Raw genomic sequence first — 20,827 nt, 5'->3', positions numbered from 1 at the left:
GGGTCTTCTGCTGTTGTAGCCCATCCGCCTCAATGTTGTGCGTGTTGTGGCTTCACAAATGCTTTGCTGCATACCTCGGTTGTAACGACTGGTTATTTCAGTCAAAGTTGCTCTTCTATCAGCTTGAATCAGTCGGCTCATTCTCCTTTGACCTCTAGCATCAACAAGGCATTTTCGCCCACAGGACTGCCGCATACTGGATGTTTTTCCCTTTTCACACCATTGTTTGTAAACCCTAGAAATGGTTGTGCGTGAAAATCCCAGTAACTGAGCAGATTGTGAAATACTCAGACCGGCCCGTCTGGCACCAACAACCATGCCACACTCAAAATTGCTTAAATCACATTTCTTTCCCATTCTGACATTCAGTTTGGAGTTCAGGAGATTGTCTTGACCAGGAACACACCCCTTAATGCATTGAAGCAACTGCCATGTGATTGGTTGATTAGATTATTGCATTAATGTGAAATTGAACAGGTGTTCCTAATAATCCTTTAGGTGAGTGTATGGTCTATCAATACAGAAACAAACTATCTGTGAAATGAGATACTAGAAACACTTCCGCGTATATTTTGTATCATAACAAGCAAAGAGTCTCAACTAAGGCTCAATTTCTATGTATCTAAAGACATTTTTTAAAAGTACATTTAAGTTTAAACTTGAATAAAAGATAATTAGGTCACCACTAGGTCTTCTGAGCTATGTAAGAGCAACTCTGAGCAATACAAATTTCCTCTGGGCACAGCTACTGAGTTGAGAGGTAGAAATGAATTTTATAATACGCATGGTAAGCTTCCCTGGTTTATCTTGGTGTAAACCATCTGTAAGGAAAGGAAGGACCCAGTAGACATTCTGAGGGAATTGTGTGAGGTGCATCAATTGCTTCCAGAAATAATGAACCTTTTAGGGGGCAATAATCACTGCAGATTAGCTCCTTGCCAACAGAAAATCCATTAATAATGTGTCTGTCATCAGCTAGGCCTTTATTCATAGACGAGAGCTTTCCTCTCGCTGCGTTCAGCACGCGCTCAGCAAGCGTCCAAGGCTCTGCATGGCTCATATGCTTCACCTTAATCTACATGTAAACAAACCTCATGTATACAAACAAACAAAGATGGCACATTATCGTCATGGGTTTACGTTTGTGGAAATCATAAAAGGCAAATTTTCTGCAATGTATCTTTCAAGGATGATCATGTAAAATAACTACAAAAGACGTTAACAACATTTACAAATTCTGCCCACCAGCAAATGTGTGTAATGCCATGGAAATATGTTTTTGATTCACGCATAATTGCATCATTGCATTTAAATAGCTATTAATCAGCATGACTGTCCAAAATAGCACAAGATGAATCCACTTTTGACTGTCATTTCAAACACATTCAGCTTTTGGGAATTGTTTTTGCTTCTTCTCAACACATTTTAATGGACTGAGAAAAATCACATTAAAGAAGGCCACAGTTCTGTAAATAATTTGAGTATGCGTCTAACATATAAATATTGCATATCGGCTTAAGACTCATTTATTCAGAAATTGTGATAAACTAACCATTTGTATTGTAAATGCTATACATTGCATTTGTATATATTGTATTGTATTGTAATTTTACAAATTCTACTTTTGTTGTGTCACAGAATGTAGTTTTCAGAGTTTTTAGGAAATATTGTATTGTATATTTGTAATTTTACAAATTCTACTGTTGTTGTGTCACAGAATGTAGTTTTCAGAATTTGAGTTTTTAGGAAGAATGTAGTTATTTAGACCTTAAATATGCCACTTTTATACGTATAAACAGCTCATACTTGACGTTTTCGGAGATTGAGCTCCAGACCGTCAGCAGCTGTTCAGCGCTCATGTACCTGCCGAGAACGGCTTCATTTCGGCCAGTCCATCGAAAATTTGCTGCTGGCCCTTATATACATAGTGTTTAAAATGAGGTATAATTTATTTTGGGTATATCAAACAGGCAATCTTTGGTCTTATTCATCCATTACTTGTTCCAGAGCAAATAGATTTGGCTAATGGCAAAGTTAAGTTTCAAAACATATATTTTTATCGAACTGAAATCCTGTAGGCTATATCTAGCGCTGGTTTTGTACTTTTGACTGAACTGGTTGTGTTTATTTCCTTATGTACAAACTTCTTATACTTTTATAATGGCTAATATTGTTTATTTAAATATTATTGATCAATAAGTAATATTTTATATAAATAGTATGCACTGTAAACCATAACGCTCAAAATAAGGAATTGGTTTGAGCAGAGCCAACTTAAATTAAACAAATTTAGTTCAATCAAATTCACTTTTATGAGTATTTAGAATTCACAAAATTTCAAATTCACAACATTTTAAGTAATGTGGATTGTTACATTATTTAGAGTTTTGTGAATTTGTTTATTTTACTTTAGACAAACTTAAATTTAACTTAAACTCGGCTGGGATTTCTATTTCACAGCAGGCTTTGCCATGACACTCAAAAGGGAGAGTAACTAGCCAAGTTTCCACTACTAAAAAATATTAAAGTTGATAATTTTAACTTAAATGTATGCATTAGCTTACTCAAATATTTAAAGTTAAGAGCAATTAAAGGTGGGTTAAGGTGCTTTCTGGTAACAGATGTTGATTTCAAATCACCAAAACAAACGCCCCTATTTTGATATCTCCGCCCCACACATAAGTAACCCATGCAACGACTATGGCGGAATCTGGTGTGCCAGCCGGCCAAGGGTATGATGCCATCAATAAGTGAATGCAATGTATGTCACTATGGTAATCCAGGTCGAATGTTCAGTGAAAAAGTCATCCCTTACATCCCAAAAACACAAACACAGTTCTCATGAACAACTCGATAGCACGAGCACGACAGTCCAACTAACGAACATGTTACAATTATGACAAGATTAGAGGGTTATAATGATCACGAAAAGAGGAACCAAAGGAAACAAACATATATTAGGAGTATATTATCTTACTTTTCGGACACACTCATGGGAGCTAACGCTTTAAACAGACAATGAGGAGGTTTAGACGCTCCAGGCTTATACGGTGTGGAAATGAATGGGTAATTATCATAGCTGAAGTGAACGGCGATACGATCGCAAATGGACAAGTAAGCAAACGAGCATATTCAAGCAAAAGACAGCGTATATTAGTTATGTTACTCGCCTATTGAGAATAAATAAAGCAACCTCTGCCTTCGCTCCTTGAGTTCTCTCCAGCCCTGGAAAGCTGATAGCTCTTGACTTATCGTAAGACACAGACATTTGTTCCACAGACATCTTCCACGTTTGTTGTTTAGCTGCCATCTCCCTCTTTCTGTCGTCGCTCAGCTAATGTCCGTCCTGTGTCGTGTCTTTTGAATAATGACATGCACTGAGCGCTCTTTTCTCCCCGTCATTAGTAGACACACCCCTTACTGCTGATTAGCTATAAGTTTGTTTTGGTACTCATCCCGAGACACTTTTATAAAGCAGTTTTGAAATGCCACTTACCCCACCTTTAAAATGTACAAAATATAAATCTGCAAGTTCTGCTTACTTAAACTTTAAATTTACGATTAAATGTAAACCGATTACTTTTTTTGAGTTTTGTCAACTTTTCGGGTTTACAGTGTGCCATATTTGGTTTTGAGAAAGGGTCCATTTGTGATTTTGATTTCGACTTCAGTGAAAGTTACATTGTTACACCATTAGATGATAGCAAAGACTGTCTTTATGAGTGAATCAGTAACAAAGACTTTTATATTGAAGTGGACTCAAACAAGAAAACAAGGACTTTTTAAATTTATTTTAAACAACTCCTTATGATGCACCTTAATGCACTGACTAAAAATCCCCTTAACTGTTAAAAGGATGAAGACAAAGATATCACTTTCCTCAGTGGATTTCAAACTTATTTTGTGATTTATGAAGATTGACCAGAATAATATCAGCTAGATGCAGGTAATGCACTCACTTAGTCGATCTCTTTCTCATAATAATACTCTACATATACAATACGCTTCAATGAAGTAACTCAGTGTTCCTTCATTACTAGTTTTAAAGTGACATTTTAGAATTAGTAAGGGAGGCTTGAGCTCAATTGTCAAACTGTCAGCTTGAGATTTGAATCCATGGTGGAAGGAAGTAGTTTTGCACAAAAGAAGGTTTTTAAAGAAACTGTTGTTGTTTCTTATTTATTTACACACGTGTGCAGTCGAACTGTTGTATAAATGAAATATCACACGAGTAGCCGTGCGATATGGCTGTAAGAATGCTGTCCCAACAAAGCATTGATTCCTGCTCTAGCTGCATTATAAATTCTATATGAGCCATATATGAGCGATTGTTTTGCCGAGTCTTCATATATGCCTAAACGAACCCGACTAAGGGAGAAAACACACCAGGTTTCCGAAACAAACGCTCCAAACGAGCCAGGTGTGAGGGTTATGTTAAAAGCAGCTTATTTCTCTTGTATGCAATCAGATCAGTGTACTGTAGATGTATAGAATTGTAAAATGTATCATTCTAAAAGGCTTGTCTTGATACAGCTCTGTCTGTTCCAAGCAATTTGTTTCAAAAGGCACCGTACTAGCTGTTGTTTGGCGCATTTTAAGTCATGCTTGAGTCACTGTAAATCTAATCAATGTAAAATCAATCAGTCAAGAATGGATTCACCCCTCCTCCTTGACACATGGAAACACTGCCAACATTATAGAAAATGTTGCATGTCTAACGATGTGTGATGTTTGTATTTGTGAATTTTGCAGTTTGCAAGCTCCCAGTCAGTGGTATCCTTTAAATGAGTCTATAATCTGGGTTAAATCCCATTCCTCCTTCTTCATCTGCATTAAAAATCTTGGCTTTGAAATAACATCTGCTTAGTGTTTCTCACAGTAGGGGAAACACCAAAAAGCCAGATTGCTGTTTTCTGTGACAAATCGTCAGATTTGAATGTTGGTAAAATAGCAGACAGCAAAAGATCAACACTGACAACTGTACATGTAGATCATTAGATATTTTCCCAAATGTAATCCGTGGCCTACCTGACATTTTGTTTAAAGACATCATCATATATATCTATCACGAATAAGGAAATAACAGAATGCATTGTGACGAATGTGTTATTTTTGCTTAAAAAATAAAAACGATCTTTTTATCTTGGCTTGTTTAGATGGTCTCTTAGCCTGTCTAGCCTGGGTGTTTAGCTGGTTCATCTGCACGGACAGCTAGTCTCCCACCCTGACCAGCTGATAAATGTTAAAAACGTCTCTAAAACCAGTCAGACAAGCCTGTTTATAGCCCCTTTTTTTCTTTTTCTTTTTTTCTTTTTTTTCAGCAGGGTACTGGAAAGTTTTGATTGTTACATATACGCTAACTCTACCATTCAAAAAGATGGGTTTGGTAAGACTTTTTAATGTTTTTAAAAGAAGAATTTTTGAAAAAACAAACAAAAAAACAACAACCTGTAATTATAAAAAAAATATTATTACAATTTAAAATAACTATAAAAATAATATTTGAATAAATGTTAAAATGTAATTTATTCCTGTGATGTCAAAGTTGAATTTTCAGAATCATTACTCCAGTCTTCAGAGTAACATGATCTTTTGAAATCATTCTAATATGTTGGTAAATCAAGGGAACAAATTATTATATTGTGTGCACAATTTACTTTAAATGAGGGAATGAACTGCTAAAACATGCTGGCATATTAGTAAGTTGTTGGATATATATATACTGAACCTAAACTTTTGTATAGTGTAATTTAAAAAATGCACGATTCACCCAATATCTGTGTGTGTTTATTATGTGTTTATTAGAGTATTGAGTTATTGAGTATTAGTTTATTAGAGTTATTTCTAAAATCAGACTTACTCATTGTGTTTTGGATGCCGGAAATCATTCAGCTTCACCAGCTAGACCAGCACAAAATCTGTACTGGACCTGCATGGAAATTCTTGCAGGTGTAAGCGGGCCTTTTTACCACCAGCATTTTTCATGGCCTCCAGAATATTTTGTTGTATGAATATTTGAACATGCAATATATCAAAAGAAAGAACAGAGCCTCTGCTTTAGAAAAACAAATAATTATTTTTAATCAACACTTGAATGTGGGCAAGTTTGATAAAAAAAAAGCAAAATTTTGAGCAAAAAGCTGAAAAAAAAAAATGTCCAAGACTACATTTGGATCAGATTCAGAACGATAATCAAAACATAGATGGAGTAGATCGAGTCCTATAGCTTGTCCTGGGTCGACATTTCATTCTGTAACGTTAGGCAGTTTTGGATTTATATGCCGTTTAATGTTGACGATCGCATTATTTTACATATGCAACTGCTTCTATTGCTTGTTTGTGCTTCTTTTTCACCAGTGTTTTGAATTTTGATCAGGAGATTCTATACTCTTTCAGAAGATGTGTCATAGCACCCCCTACCATATAATAGTGAAAACACGGAAAGATGAAAATTGCTGTCCATGGCAGGGAAGCGTTGTCTCATAAATTACGGAAATTTCCGTCAATGACTGGTAAAGAGTTACACAGAATTATACAAGATCAGTTTGCTATTTTTGAAACTCATTGATTGCAGTGCCTAAAGACTAGATGGAATGAGAGTAGCTAATATGATTTAACCTAAACTAAAACCGCCCCTTTAAAACTTAAGGTCTCTTAAAAAAGTAATAAAGGGCTTCATCATTTATGAACGCATTATGAGGTCAGATTTCTAGACCTGAAGTTCATCTTACAGCTCTGCAGGCTTGAGAGTTAGCTGAGATTGTAGTGTTTCTTTCAGAGTATTTTTTTTTTTTTATCAGACTGGCCATAAGTGTGTAATATATAACACACACTGTTAGCCTATGTAATGTCTGGTGATGAGCAGACTCATAAAAGCTGCCCTTAAATAAGGCAGTTTAAGGATCTGTTTGAGTCCACAGGCTCATTGAGAAGCAGCAGTGGGGGGTTTATCCACTAGTGTCCTGTAACTCACTTTATAGCAGTGATTATTACCGGCTGCAGAGACGTTCTTGTGGGCTGACGCCACAGTCTATTTGCACTTCTCACCTAGAGTATAAGAAGTACTGTTGACCCAAACGTAATCTCATAATTTTAAAGTGCTTGGAAAAAATGGTTTATCTCTTCCCAACAGCCACAGAATAGTATCTGCTTGCAATTCTATGAATATACTTACCCCTGCAAAAGCTGAAATGAAAGGGAAAATAGTGGAAATGAAGCCATAATTTGATACTAAAAGCTCCAATTTATTTGTTTCTAAATAAGGCAACATTTTTTGTCACAATAATAACACAGTATAAATCACTGATGCTAACATTCAGGCTAATTGCATTGGGCTCTATTAGAAAGCCATAAACAAAGGAATTGGCAAAAGTTACCCGAAGTGGGTCATGATGAAGTTATTTGAGGGTCGAATGTAAAATCGAGGCTAACTGAACTCCAGTGCCACTATTCCCTGACACTGAATATAATGCATGTACTGAGAGAGCAGAATCACTCCAAATAAAACAAAGCCAAAGGCATATTTTGATTACCAAGTGAGATTACTGCTCGCTTCTAGCAATGATTTGTTCCCATATTTTCTTTATTATTTCAAATATTTGACAGCAAATACACACATGAGAACTCTTTCACGAATGAAAATGAGGAATACAAATGTTGCAGAATTGCTAGACTTCTAACATTTAGAAGAGTAAATGGCATGGCAACCTTTTTTTGCATACTTAGTTCTGTGATCTCTTTCCTCGAGAATGTTGTGTCTGATTTGGTTATATGTAGTGTTTCTTGAGTAAAGAAAATGCTGTACTTATTCAAAGAACCAGTTCTCGATTTGCCCTTGCATGTTGTCAAGCTGTCCAAAATGTGGGCGACACTTCATTCACGATTGATACGGTTGGAATTATCAGGTTTTATTGACTGTTTGAGGATATAATGGGGTTACGAGGTTTAGTCACAAGCTCTTTTTAATACATTTCATTGGTGAAATATTTGCAAAACACTCAGACAGACATAAAAGGTGACCAATAGTAATGATTTATGTAAAAAAAAGACACAAGACGATGAAAATACAGTGTATTTATTATATACGTGTAAATACTGTGAACGACTTTCATGAAAATATTTTTAAAAAAGTACACAAATAATAGGCTTTATAATAATATAAAACTGAAATATTGTTCTATATATATATATATATATATATATATATATATATATATATATATATATATATATATATATATATATATATATATATATATATATATATATATATATATATATTATATATATATATTATATATACAGTATATAGAACAATATTTCAGTTTTATATTTGGGTTAAAGGCTAAACAAGGTTAGTAGTTTTGTTGAATCTCTCTTTCTCTCTTAGTGTATTGGCCCCTGTTTACATGTGCAATGTGATAATGGCAAAGTTGCTTGAAAGCGTAATTTTTCATCCCCCTCTGCTTGCTGCCTAAATTAAGCTTTTTCAAGGTTGGATGTGCAGCTGGGGATCGAAGGACAGGATCTTCCATCAGCGCCTGGAGATCTGTGCCTGCAGGATCTTGTTTCTGGTTAGAGAATATTCAGTGCTATCGGAGCCCTGCCTCATTCGACACATCCCCCCCTACCCCGCCCAAACTCTGAGCCTACCGACTGTCCCACACGGGCTGCTTACATTCTCTAATCAATGATTCACAGTGACTTCAAAGGGCCGCTAAATGCTGAAGCTGGCTGGTGTTGATTGATGTATTTAATATTAATTGTGAAATGCTATGCGGACAAGGTCTGAACAGAGTTGGGAAGGTTACTTTGGAAATGTAATAGGTTACAGATTACAAGTTATAAAGTTACAAATCCTATTTCAAGTGTAATAAGTAGTGTAACTATTTCAATTACTTTAATAAAGTAATGTAACTGATTTAAACTGTTAAACATTTTCAAACATTTAACCTCTAAAAAACAGACATAGTTGTATTTAGTTATATTTAAGAGAAAACACAATTCTAGATCATCAGTGTTGTGCAAGTTACTTCCAAACTGTAAAACATTATAGATTACTTGTTACTGAAAAGTAATTCTTTACCTTACAATATTACTGTCTCAGAATTGTGAGTAACTTTCACCAAAATAACAGAAGTAGAACTTTACATAAAATGACAAAATGTACTACAGAGCATTTTACATTCAGTAGAAGGCGATATGATGTAGCACAATGACTGTGGGCTATCCTGGCTACTAACAATAAATCATATAATTGGCAAAGTGAAGGCTCAAGACAATGCAAGAAAGGATGACAGACAGAATCACAATCGAGACGTTGATAGTTCTTTTGGTTTTAGACAAAGCTTGCATTTGACTATTATATTCTTATCTCTGACATACTCGAAGTAATATGCGTACGTCCATCTCGCGAATGTACAGTCGTCTTCTGCCATCTTCACCCATTAGCTGCTTTTCCACTGGCCAGCACGAGCACAGAGGTCATGCCTCACTGCACTCCTGTAAAACCCGCCCTAAACACGCCTTCACTGAACTATATGTCACACAATACAAAGGTACACCAGCAAGAGGGAGATGAATGAAATACATCGCTATACAAATATATCAGAAGCTGTCATTTAGTCTATATTTACAAACTTGGACCCCACATGTGGCTATTGACTGACCACGAACAGGTACTAACTTGCAATTTTCATTTGTTAATGTTTCACGGTCTTGCTGTGTTTTTTTTTATTTTTTACAATTAAATTTTGGGCTAAAAGTGTGTTGTAACGCAAGCATTCTTGAAGATGTACAGAGTAAAATATTACTGAAAAATTGATTAGTAATGATACAGCAAAAAGTAATACGTTACTGTAATGCATTACTTTTTGTAATGCGTTACTCCCAACACGTGTTTATCCTGTAGTAAAAAAAAACATGTTTTTCTTCTTACTGATATATAAAAAAATATAAAAAATCTCAAAAAAAATAATACTATTCTTTTTACCACTATGTTTGTGTGTGAAGGGAAAATATGATACCAAATAAGGCCTAATATTGATTTCTCACTAACAGAAGCAAGAATAGTTTGTAGTTTCATACTCACTGGCAACACAAACATACTCCCCCAGTGTAGCTGTTAGAACATGCATGGTACTGTTTTATTTTTTTTAAATAAATTATATTTCACCTAAAAAATATGGTTTAGACTCAATAACCAATCTTTGTGTAGTTAAATAGCTCTATTTTGCAAGCGAAAAACTACTAGAGAGATTTGTCCATTAGGTGGTGTTTAAGGTTAACAGTCATCATAGGAGATGCTGCCTCAGGTTTGACATTGAAACCTTTGATGTCGATGGCATATTAATAGTTGGCAAACATATATTGCACTGAACTGTTATATTTACACCCTTTTCTAATCCTTGGATGAAATGATTTTTACATTTCCAGCACTGAAACGCATTTGTACCACTCGCCATGGTGGAAAATCTCGGACAGGCTGTAGCCTAAAGCTTTTTCAGGCAACGTGGTTTGATGTAATTGATGACGTCGTGCGCTGCAAATTCAAACAAAAGAAGCATAAGAATCAATCAAAAGCATCAGAATTGCGTCGCTTTACTAAACGCCTTTTGGCCTTTAAATGCACATCAAAAACTGGCAAAGCAACAAATGAACATTATTCAACATATCCTAGCTTTTTACAAAAAAATATTCAGATGTAACCCCCTTTGTAATCGTTAACATGTTCATAAGTAACTGTAATTAAATTACGTAACTCTGTTACATGTAACTAGTTACTCCCCATCACTGAGTCTGGAGCTTTGTGCATACAGTATTTGCTGCTGTTCGCTCCCTTTCTCTTCTTCAGTAGAAATGGGTTAGTTTAGCTGCATTCACATATATTACATTTATACTTAGCACTGCCTTAAAGGGTTAGTTCACCCAAAAATACAAATTATGTCATTAATTACTTACCCTCATGTCGTTCGACACCCATAAGACCTTTGTTCATCTTCGGAGCTCAAATTAAGATATTTTTGTTGAAATCCGATGGCTCAGAAAGGCCTCCATTGACAGCAATGTAAGTTGCACTCACAAGACCCATAAAAGGTACTAAAGACGTTGTTACAAAGCCATCTCACAACAGTGGTTCTACAAGAATTTTATGAAGCGACTAGAATAGTTTTTTGTGTGAAAAAAACCCAGAAACAAAATAACTTTATTCAACAAGTTTCTGTCTTCCGCCTGGGCCTTTGATGTGAACTCACGAAGAACCACGACGTATGCACGAGAATATATGTCTTTCATTTCAAGGCTTTGATAAGGCACTTTTACATGCATTTGTTCATTTCTTTAGCCCCATTTTGACTACTACGCCAAGACCTAAAGCACAATCAATGTAGAATTCAACAGCTTAGATACAGTGCGTCTTCCTCTTCTTGTAAACAAAGCTCCTCGCTTCCGGGTCATGTGTCAGAACGCCGGCTCTACGTCATATTCTCGCGCATGCGCCGTGGTGCTTCGTGAGTTTATGTCAAAGGCCCAGGCGGAAGACAGAAACGTGTTGAATAAAGTTATTTTGTTTGTTTTTTACGCACAAAAACTATTCTTTGCGCTTCATAAAATTTATTGAAGAGCCACTTTAGTGAGATGGACTTTGTAACAACGTCTTTATACCTTTTATGGGTCTTGTGAGTGCAAGTTATATTACTGCCAATGAAGGCCTTTCTGAGCCATCGGATTTCAGCAAAAATATCTTAATTTGTGTTCCGAAAATGAACAAAGGTCTTACGGGCGTCGAACGACATGAGGGTGAGTAATTAATGACAAATAGATAATAATTTGGGTGAACTAACCCTTTAACTCTGAGTTCATGGTCGTATTTCATAAGTGCATCTTTGATTGATTGATTTGTATTTTTTTTAATAATTTTTTTTAAATGTCCGAATGTGATCAGACACTTTGAAATCTTGTGTAGTTGTGTCTGTGTATGAACAGCTACTCCAAGAAGAGAGCAATCGTTGAGATTATCAAGACGACAGAAACCCTAGGGACAAAGATTTAAGACTCAGGTTTTAAGTAATCCATAAACGTTGACACGTCCCTTCCTTTCGGCCATGCAGATTACACTAGTTAATCTGTATATCTGTAAAACATCATCCTGCGTTCGCAATGCACGATTCTCCACCTCTGATGAAGAGATTACTGATATGTACAGTGGTTTATTGGAAGTGCTTAAACAAGCTATTCGTTGCCTCAAGGTTTTCTGGTGATACATTCTAGGATTATATCGAGACCCGTCTCTCGAATCGCAAGCCTGCGAAGTGCTCAATGACTTGGGACAGTCATTTCACAGTTGGCATGTTCTATGACGCTCCCTCTGAAGATAAAGAATGATTTTTCTCGTTTATTGAGCCGACACAGCATGCTGCTAGAAGATATTATGCAGAAATTTGACAAGAGAGTACACGTCTTGAAACCATCGAGCAACAGCGGTGCAACATTGCACATAACAGGGTTGTATGTGACTTAGTGAAATTGAATTGTACATCTCGTGCTTTGATCCACATCATCATCAAATATACATGAAAACCAAAACTAAAAAGAGGGCTCAAGCAGTATTAGTCTAGCTCAGAGTATAGTTCCGGGATGGAACGAGAGTTAAAATGGTGAATGAAGCTGTCCGGTCATTATTGATGGCTGGAAAACATTGTAATCTAGGACTGTAATCATGCTGTCGAATCTGTTTGGCATGTGTTTTATGTCAATAGGAACTTTTGGTCGGATGTTTGTTTAGTGATTTAGATTAGTCATTTCACATGGAAATGCTGCATCATCCAAAGCTCTATATGCCAGTGTGCTCTATATATTGCTTATGTAGGTAGAGATAAATGATGGACATTTGGCGACAGGAAGTAAACAGACGTTCCTCTCCATATGCTGCGGCAGACCACATGACAAATGTGTTGCTTGAATTTCCTTTGCGTTCCTTTTTGCACTTACGTAAGAGCCTGCTAGACAACTGCTACAGCTTTAATTACCCATAAATCCTCTACGATTGCACCTGCAAGTCTTGAAGAGAAGAGTTTTCATCTCAAACCTATGATCAGGTAACAAAAAACCTGCTTTTGGAGTGTTTTTTAAGCAGGGTTTTTTTCACAGCGTTGTTTGCGGCAGTAAAAGCACAATTTGTATGACCAAATGTTCCAGTAATAGTGCAGCTTAGCCTTTAATGGAGCAGCTTAGTCCTTCAGTACGTGATTATAATGTTCTTAGCAGGCTCTTTCCATGAAGCCAGATGTTCACGAATAAACGCCACTGTGCGATCATGTCTCCATGAAAGCTAATGCGGTTCTAGCTTGATTTTAGTGACCCGCATAATTTTGGTCTTAAAATAAAGACGCTTATAATGGTAAGGAGCACTTTATTTAGGAAAGGTTAATCTAAACCTGATCTACTGTTAAAATGCAACTTTTTGAGAAAAGGTCAAATCACTTATGCAATGAAAAAAAGGAGAAGAAAGAGAAGTGTTTTACTTGTACTTCAAATCTCAAAAGTATATAATAAAAACAGTACTTGGACAAAATATATATATATATATATATATATATATATATATATATATATATATATATATATATATATATATATATATATATATATATATATATATATATATAAATAAAAAAGGACAATTATGTGTATTAAAAGAGCATACTTTTTAACACCCTTATGTACACATTTAAAAAGTGCATTTTTATTATATTTATAATTATTATACTGTAAATTAGTACATTTTAAATCCATGTTTTCGTAATCTTTTTTTTTTTTTACTTTAAAAAACTCGACTTACAGTAGTTTGGTGTGTTGACTAGCATATTTAAGCAGATTGTAATTTTAACAGTAGTGTGTTATTTGATATTACATTTAGGGCATTTCATACACATGGCGCGGTGCAAGTGTTTTTTGCTAGTTTCAGCCCTATGCAGTTATCATTTTCACGTCCAACGTCATGTTGTTTAAATAGAAAATGCATTTGTGCCTATTTGTGCGCCCATGGGCGTGCTGGTCTGAAAAAGATATTTTGAGGCAGCTGAAAATGACTGCGCCATTGACCAACAAAAACCTGGTCGAATTCAAAAGCGCAGTATTTTTTGTATTATTTAAACGCGTGTACACTCTTCTTATTACACACACAGGGATGCGCAGCAGCACACAAAACATTTTAAATATAAAAAAAAGGATTATAATGTAAAATTATTATTGTGTACATAAAGATAAAAATGCCTACATGTCATAATGGATAGTCATTACATGTTTCAGAATTACCTATTAGCAGTAATGATGAAGGAAATTGGCTACTTATTTAACCAATCGTGGCAATACACACATGTATGAAAACTGATTCGTCAGGTTGAGGGTGTCTATATTCCGCCATGTAAATAGCAAATCCACCATGGTGCAAGCGCAACTGGCTTTTAAAGGGAATGGGAAATGAGCTGACCATTTTTCTCGTCGTTAAACTAGCAAAAGTGGATTCGGACACGCCTTTAGTCCACCTTAGTCCGCCGTGCACTTTAGTCCATGTGCTCAATTTGTTAAAATAGGGCCCTTAAAGTTTACTCTTTCCATTGACAGAATTTTCTGGCTTTCTGTGTTTTCACTGTTATATGGTAGGGGGCGCTATGACACATCTTCTGAAAGAGTACAAAATATCTGGATCAAAACAGCAAGAAAACAAAACAAAAAAAACCCCGGGAACAAGCAATATCATATACAGTATATAATACGTAAAATAATGTGATCATCAACATTAAACAGAATATAAATCAAAACTGCCAAATGTTACCGAATGATATGTTGACCCAGGGCGAGCTATAGGACTTTGAAGCTTTTGGGCGTGAAGACTCCATCTTCTCCATCTATGTTTTGACCATTATTCTCAATCCCATCCAGATGTAGTTTTTGACAAAAAAGGAGATTTTTGCACAAAATTTAGCTTTTTTATACCCACATTCAAATTTGATTTAAAAAAAAAAATGCAATAAGCTAGAATGAAACTAGCTTCTTTTTTGTTTAAAAGCAGAGGGTCTTTTCTTAGTTTTGATATATTGTATGTTCAAATATGCATTATTCTGGGGGCCATTAAAATTTTGTGTAAATAACTAAAAATGCTGGTGGTGGCAGGCAACTTTTTTCAGAAACTCTGACGAAGAACGAGTTAATATATTTAAGTGTACTACATTGCAACTGCATCAGTACAAATGTGTAATTATTATTTAAATGAAATACTGTATAAGTCTTAATCAAAATTACATTAAAGTTTACATTTAAAGTTTATATTTTAGTTTACCATAAATGCTTGTCAGTACATTCAGCAGTATAACTGTGCGTGAGTGTCTTGGTTTAACTGTACAGTGAAGATGTCCTCTTGAAGTTGCAGTATACGCAAGATAAAAAGAGATGGTGACATTTAAGAGTTGAATGACAACACTGCATGCACATTAGCTGTAAGCATTGGTGCTTTTGCTCCATTCTCAACGCTTTAATATTTTTCGCCCTTAAAGTATATCAAAGGTCAACGCATTGAGTATCAGAGCTTGGAAAACGTACACAGCGCTTTGATGGATTAGTGAAGTCCAAGATTTTTTTTTCTATCTTAGTTCCTTTCTCTTTTGTGTCACTCTTATAGGTTGGTGTAAGGATTATATTAACAGTCTATTCTTTTGATTTAGAATACAGAAGGTTTTAAAATTAATTATAGCTTTAATTATCAGTTAACTTTATGTAAAAGTGTGCTTTGCCCATTTTGGGTTGGCCCTAAATCTGAAAGTAAATATTAGCTTTGCCTTTACCTTTGTCAGTGATGCAAAATAAAAATTAAAAAAAATAATACTTTCAGGACTGATGTGTGCAAAATGAGTGGCATTCATTTGTGGAAACAATCCAAGAGAGAACCAGAGCAAGAGATGTCACACTTTTTATTCATGTGAATATTTTTCTTTGAAAGTCATTCAGAACACAGAACATTTCAGCTTCAATTTGCCTTCATTGTTTGATTTAGTGTGTTTTTTTAAATGTTATTTTGTAGGACAGAAATTATGAAAAATATTTCAATTTAAATGCGTTTTATAGTAGACGTTTGAAATTAACATTCTGCTTGGGAAAACATTCAAAATGCATTTTTGAACATTTTGATTCCAAATCTATATCTACTTTTTTTTTTTTTACAACTTTCCCATGTAGGCCTAGTCTGCTAGTTCCATTTAACTCAAAAGTTCTTGCAAAAGTTTCAGAAGATAACATTTTACGTTACAATAGTTTCAGACAACCCATTCTCACTCAAAACCTGAAGCATGGTTCATCACAATGAAGACGCTAAAGGTACCACTATATCGACATGCAGGGTGCTCCAAGGATTTCATTTATTTGCCCAAAACGTCAGATCAAGATGGGTTTAATTCTTTGTATTTGTAAAAGCAGACATGATTTTATGAATATTCATAGGCTACTTTTATATTTTGGAGCAACTAACCCAACTCCTACCCTAAACCTACCCACTTCTCAACAATATAAAACAGGTAACAGGAAAATAAAAGTACATTCACAGGTATTTATTGCAAAAACTGACAAAAAAAGAGTAAAAGTATTAACTCATATTGCATTCCAAGTCTTCTGAAGTCATACAATATCTTCATGTAAACAGATCAACAGAGTTGATCTTAATGTTTTAATCGCTGAAATGATGATCCAGACGCTCCTTGAACACACGCACGCACACGATACACGACTCTTTAGCATGACGCAATCGGTCACAAGACACACAAGAGCCAAAGACATTTTACAATCAAAGCTGACATAATGACGCAATATGTCACAAGACATCCAAGAGTTTCATCACAATTTCACTATGAAATCTGACGTAACATTTCTTCAGGATCAATTTTTGAAATTTGAATGTGTGCATGATGTTCGGAGGATGGAGACGCTGATCGCTTTTGGCGATTTTCTTCACACAAATCAAGTGTTTGGCCTCAGAACACTTGGAATATTTGTACTTTTTTTAATAAATTGTGCGTGCAGTCATATCTGCCTGTTATATCATGTGTTTTATATCATATAATACACAAATGGGTAGGTTTAGGGATGGGATGGGGCTGGGTCACATGTTCAATCGTGTCTAAAGAGTGCAAATAAATGTAAATAAAATTATAATGGCTGATTTAATTGAGAATCACACTTCAACATGTCATAATGGCAAAATCATAACCCAATATATAATTTCATCATGAAGATAATGTTCCCATGCGCAACGCATCTGTGTATGACACCAAAGGTTTCTCATCGAAATCAATGGAGCACCTCCGTGTCAAAAAAGCGTCTTCATTGTGATGCGGAAGGCACTTGACCATGCTTCAGATTTTGACGCCTTGGGAGTGAGAACGGGTTGTTTCAGAACGTAACATTTTTCAATACAATACTATCTACTCAATTGCCCTGTGTGGGTAAATGTGATTTCGCCAAATACATGCTCCTGGATCACCAACTTTGTTGATTATGCAACTACATTCCAACACTAAATAAAAATGGTGGTTAATAGCACTAAAAGTGGTTCATTGGCTTGTAATCATTAACACCAACCACTTTATGGGATATACAGAACCTTTGTCAAATGGTCAAATGGGTGTCATAAGAGGTACATTCATTCAAAGACTACAGCCAATCACCATCTTTCTCTCATCCTCCAATTGTATTCCAATTGTCTTGTTGCATCCCACCACCAACCCATTGTCCTCCTTAAATTTGAGATATGTTACTCCACTTTCATATGTTTGCTATGAATGAGAATTTACAACATTGGCAAAAGCTGATTTGAATCACTTTCATGAGGTCAAAAAGTCTTATGTGGGGGCCCTGGAATATTTCTTTATATGGCGGCCTTGGGGGCAAAAATCTTGAGAACCACGTTATCTTCAGGAAATAAACTATATTTTAATGTGGTTTTAATCCTTTCCCCAACTAAACTAAGAGACTAAGAGAGAGTTAGAGAACCATACAGGGGCTCAACGGACTGTTTGTATGGCAGTAGTGCTATAGCACTTCAACCACCCCAAAGAACCGCTGAAGAACTGCTGAAGAACCACACTGAGCCGACTCGACTCGAGAGGGTTAATAGGTTCTTTATATGGTAGCGATGCTATATAGCACCTCAACCACCCCAAAGAACTGAAGCTGACGAACCTTCCAGCACTCCTGTGTGAATCAACCAATAAGATTTAAGGGACGAGTTTACAGTTAATGTCAAGTTTAGGCAGTGTTATTCACCATCCTTTCCCTCTAATTTTAAGGATAAGTTATGGGTAGGAATAAGGTTAGGACTATGTTTTCAAACAGGAATGTTGATCTTACCTGGTAAAAACACAGTGACCATCTGGGGCCCGTTCTTCGTACGTCGCTAACTCAGTTAGCTGGATTTGATTGTTGACGATTTGAATTGATCTCGGATTGTTTGGTTCTTCAAAGCTCATCCTGGACTTGCTGTCATAGTAACAGGTCCGTAAGCTTAAACCTGCTCATGAGCAGGCTTATTTCATGTAAACAGGATTAGATTGCATCTGAGGTGATACTTAAAATCTGTCCCAGCCACTGCTACTTTATTACAATAGTTCAATACTGAACCAGGGGCAATAATAATAATTTTAAATAATAATAATAATATAAAAATGTTATATTTTATATGCATATGAGAATGTATATAATATTATAATGTTGTATAATAATATAGACACAGCCACTTGATTGAGCGATTTATTTGTGATGGAATAATTACTTTATAATTTTATTGGAGGTTTACACACATGTTGTACTCTGAGCCATGCATTAATTTAAGTGATCACAGATATATGGGAGTGGCTTGATGCAGCGCAAGAGATGCAGATAATTTGATCTTGACCCTTAAGAAACTTTAATACTGTCACGTTACAAATCTGCTCCAAATTGAATTAAAAATTAAATTACAACATTGAAATAAAAATGTAAAGGGTGTACAAATACTGTATAAAATCGTGAATATAAATAATTGGTAATCATGTTAAAAAAACAAAAAACATTTATCATTTATCTATAATAACTTTTATGTTGGTTTGGTGGTTTGGCTGTTTCCTTATAAAGGTCCAGAAATTCGTGGGGTTTTTATTGTATAATTTGTCACGTTTTTTGCCAGGTGGCTTTTTTAATTATATGATGTCATTACGTTGCTGTCTTGACGCCAGCCAATCGCTGCATTGCTGATCGTGGTTTCGAGTATCGATGCATCTGCCCTCTTCAGGGAACACAAGAACGCGCAGTGATCTTAGATCATTTAATCCAGATATTTTAATCCAATCCGCAAATTCGTTTGAAGAACCAAATTAGCCAGAGATCAGTTATCACGATTAAAAGTCAAATCATCTCAGATGTAATAAGCAACGTACGAAGAACGGGCCCCTAGAGTGCAATATACAATAACGAGTAAAAAATAAACTTTCAGAAACTAAAATTTGTACTCATTTTCTGGATAAGTTTGTAGAGATAAATAAAAAAAAAAGAAGTCTGTCCTGACTGCAGAACCATCTGGATAAAAATCAAAAGCTTTGATATATTTTACTAAATCTGTTTTTAAATTAAATAAATAAAAAAATCTTCCAGGTTCTTCACATCTCAAAGAGCTCATACCTGTGAATGGCTTCTCAGTCAGGAGGCTGCTGCCGGCCTGAGCCTTTCACACAGATAGAGAAATAAATTGAATCTTAGATATATTTAAAGGATTTAGCAAAACTGGCTCGAGAGAGAGAGGGGGGGGGGGTAATTTAAATATGGTTAGGAGTTCACTTTCATGCTGCAAATAACACTATCGCCAATGAGCAGAAGATACGGAAAACTTTGATATTATTTCAATAATGACTGCTACAGTGATGTCTGAATGGCTCACCCATTGTGCATTGTTAGTGAATATATGAATCCGTTGCGGCTAGATTTTCTCAAAGGCTAGTAATTCCCAGTCTAGTGAGTCAGAGCAGGGAAATTGAGAAAATACATCACGTTTGACTGTATCAAGAGAGAAATGTTCCGTAGTATGTGATGTTAGAGCAGTGAAGTGTCATTCGTGGAACGAGCGGAGCCCTAGCTCCCAAATGCTGCTTTGCACAAAGCTATTATAAGTAAGTGCACTGGACAAATGGGGTCCTGTGATGCTGACTCAAGCAAATATCAGACTCAATGGAGTGCCTGCAGACTAACAGCACTCTAAAAGTACTGTTGTGCTTCAGAGGACTTCAGCACATCAGAAAAACAACAGCATAAGACAGTCTACTTAGGTCTTATTTTGTTCTTAGAGGCATACTGCATCCTCCTTTTTTATTTATGGGCTTTTTGCCTTTTATTAAATAATACAGTATAGACAGAGAGAAGGAAATTATTGGGAAGAGAGAAGGGGAAAGGAAAGCAGGTCAAACTTGAACCTGTGCTCCAGCGAGAGCTCCAGTGTGTCGCAAGCACGTGGATTACTGGATTACTTCTTTCTTTCTTTCTTTCTTTCTTTTTCAGCATCATAAAGGCCTGTTCACACCGGGACGATTTCCGCGCATGTTTATCGCCGACGTTTAACGCCTCGTGACTAAACAAAGGGCGCCAATGCGAGTATGCACACGGACGCGCAAAACGGCAGGCGTAAAAGTGTAATTTACAAAAAACGCCTCAGTTTTGTTTTTTACTTTGACGCGCCACGTTAAAAACTGGCCAACCAATGAGATCAGCGCTTTTGTTCACGTGGCTGGAGCTGCTGAAGTGACAGTAAAACACGATT

The 20,827-nt window shown here is 35.8% G+C and overlaps 1 protein-coding gene across 1 annotated transcript in view; it reads left to right on the top strand.

Annotated features, from left to right (window-relative positions):
- hs3st4 (heparan sulfate (glucosamine) 3-O-sulfotransferase 4) overlaps positions 1-20,827 on the top strand; it is a gene marked incomplete at its 3' end in the record, with an annotated part of 163,475 nt that overhangs the window by 127,697 nt on the left and 14,951 nt on the right. The window lies entirely within an intron of this gene.

The sequence above is a fragment of the Gobio gobio genome, assembly GCF_949357685.1.
Source record: "Gobio gobio genome assembly, chromosome: 1".
NCBI classification, from domain to species: domain Eukaryota; kingdom Metazoa; phylum Chordata; class Actinopteri; order Cypriniformes; family Gobionidae; genus Gobio; species Gobio gobio.
This window is presented reverse-complemented; position numbering and strand designations above follow the sequence as displayed.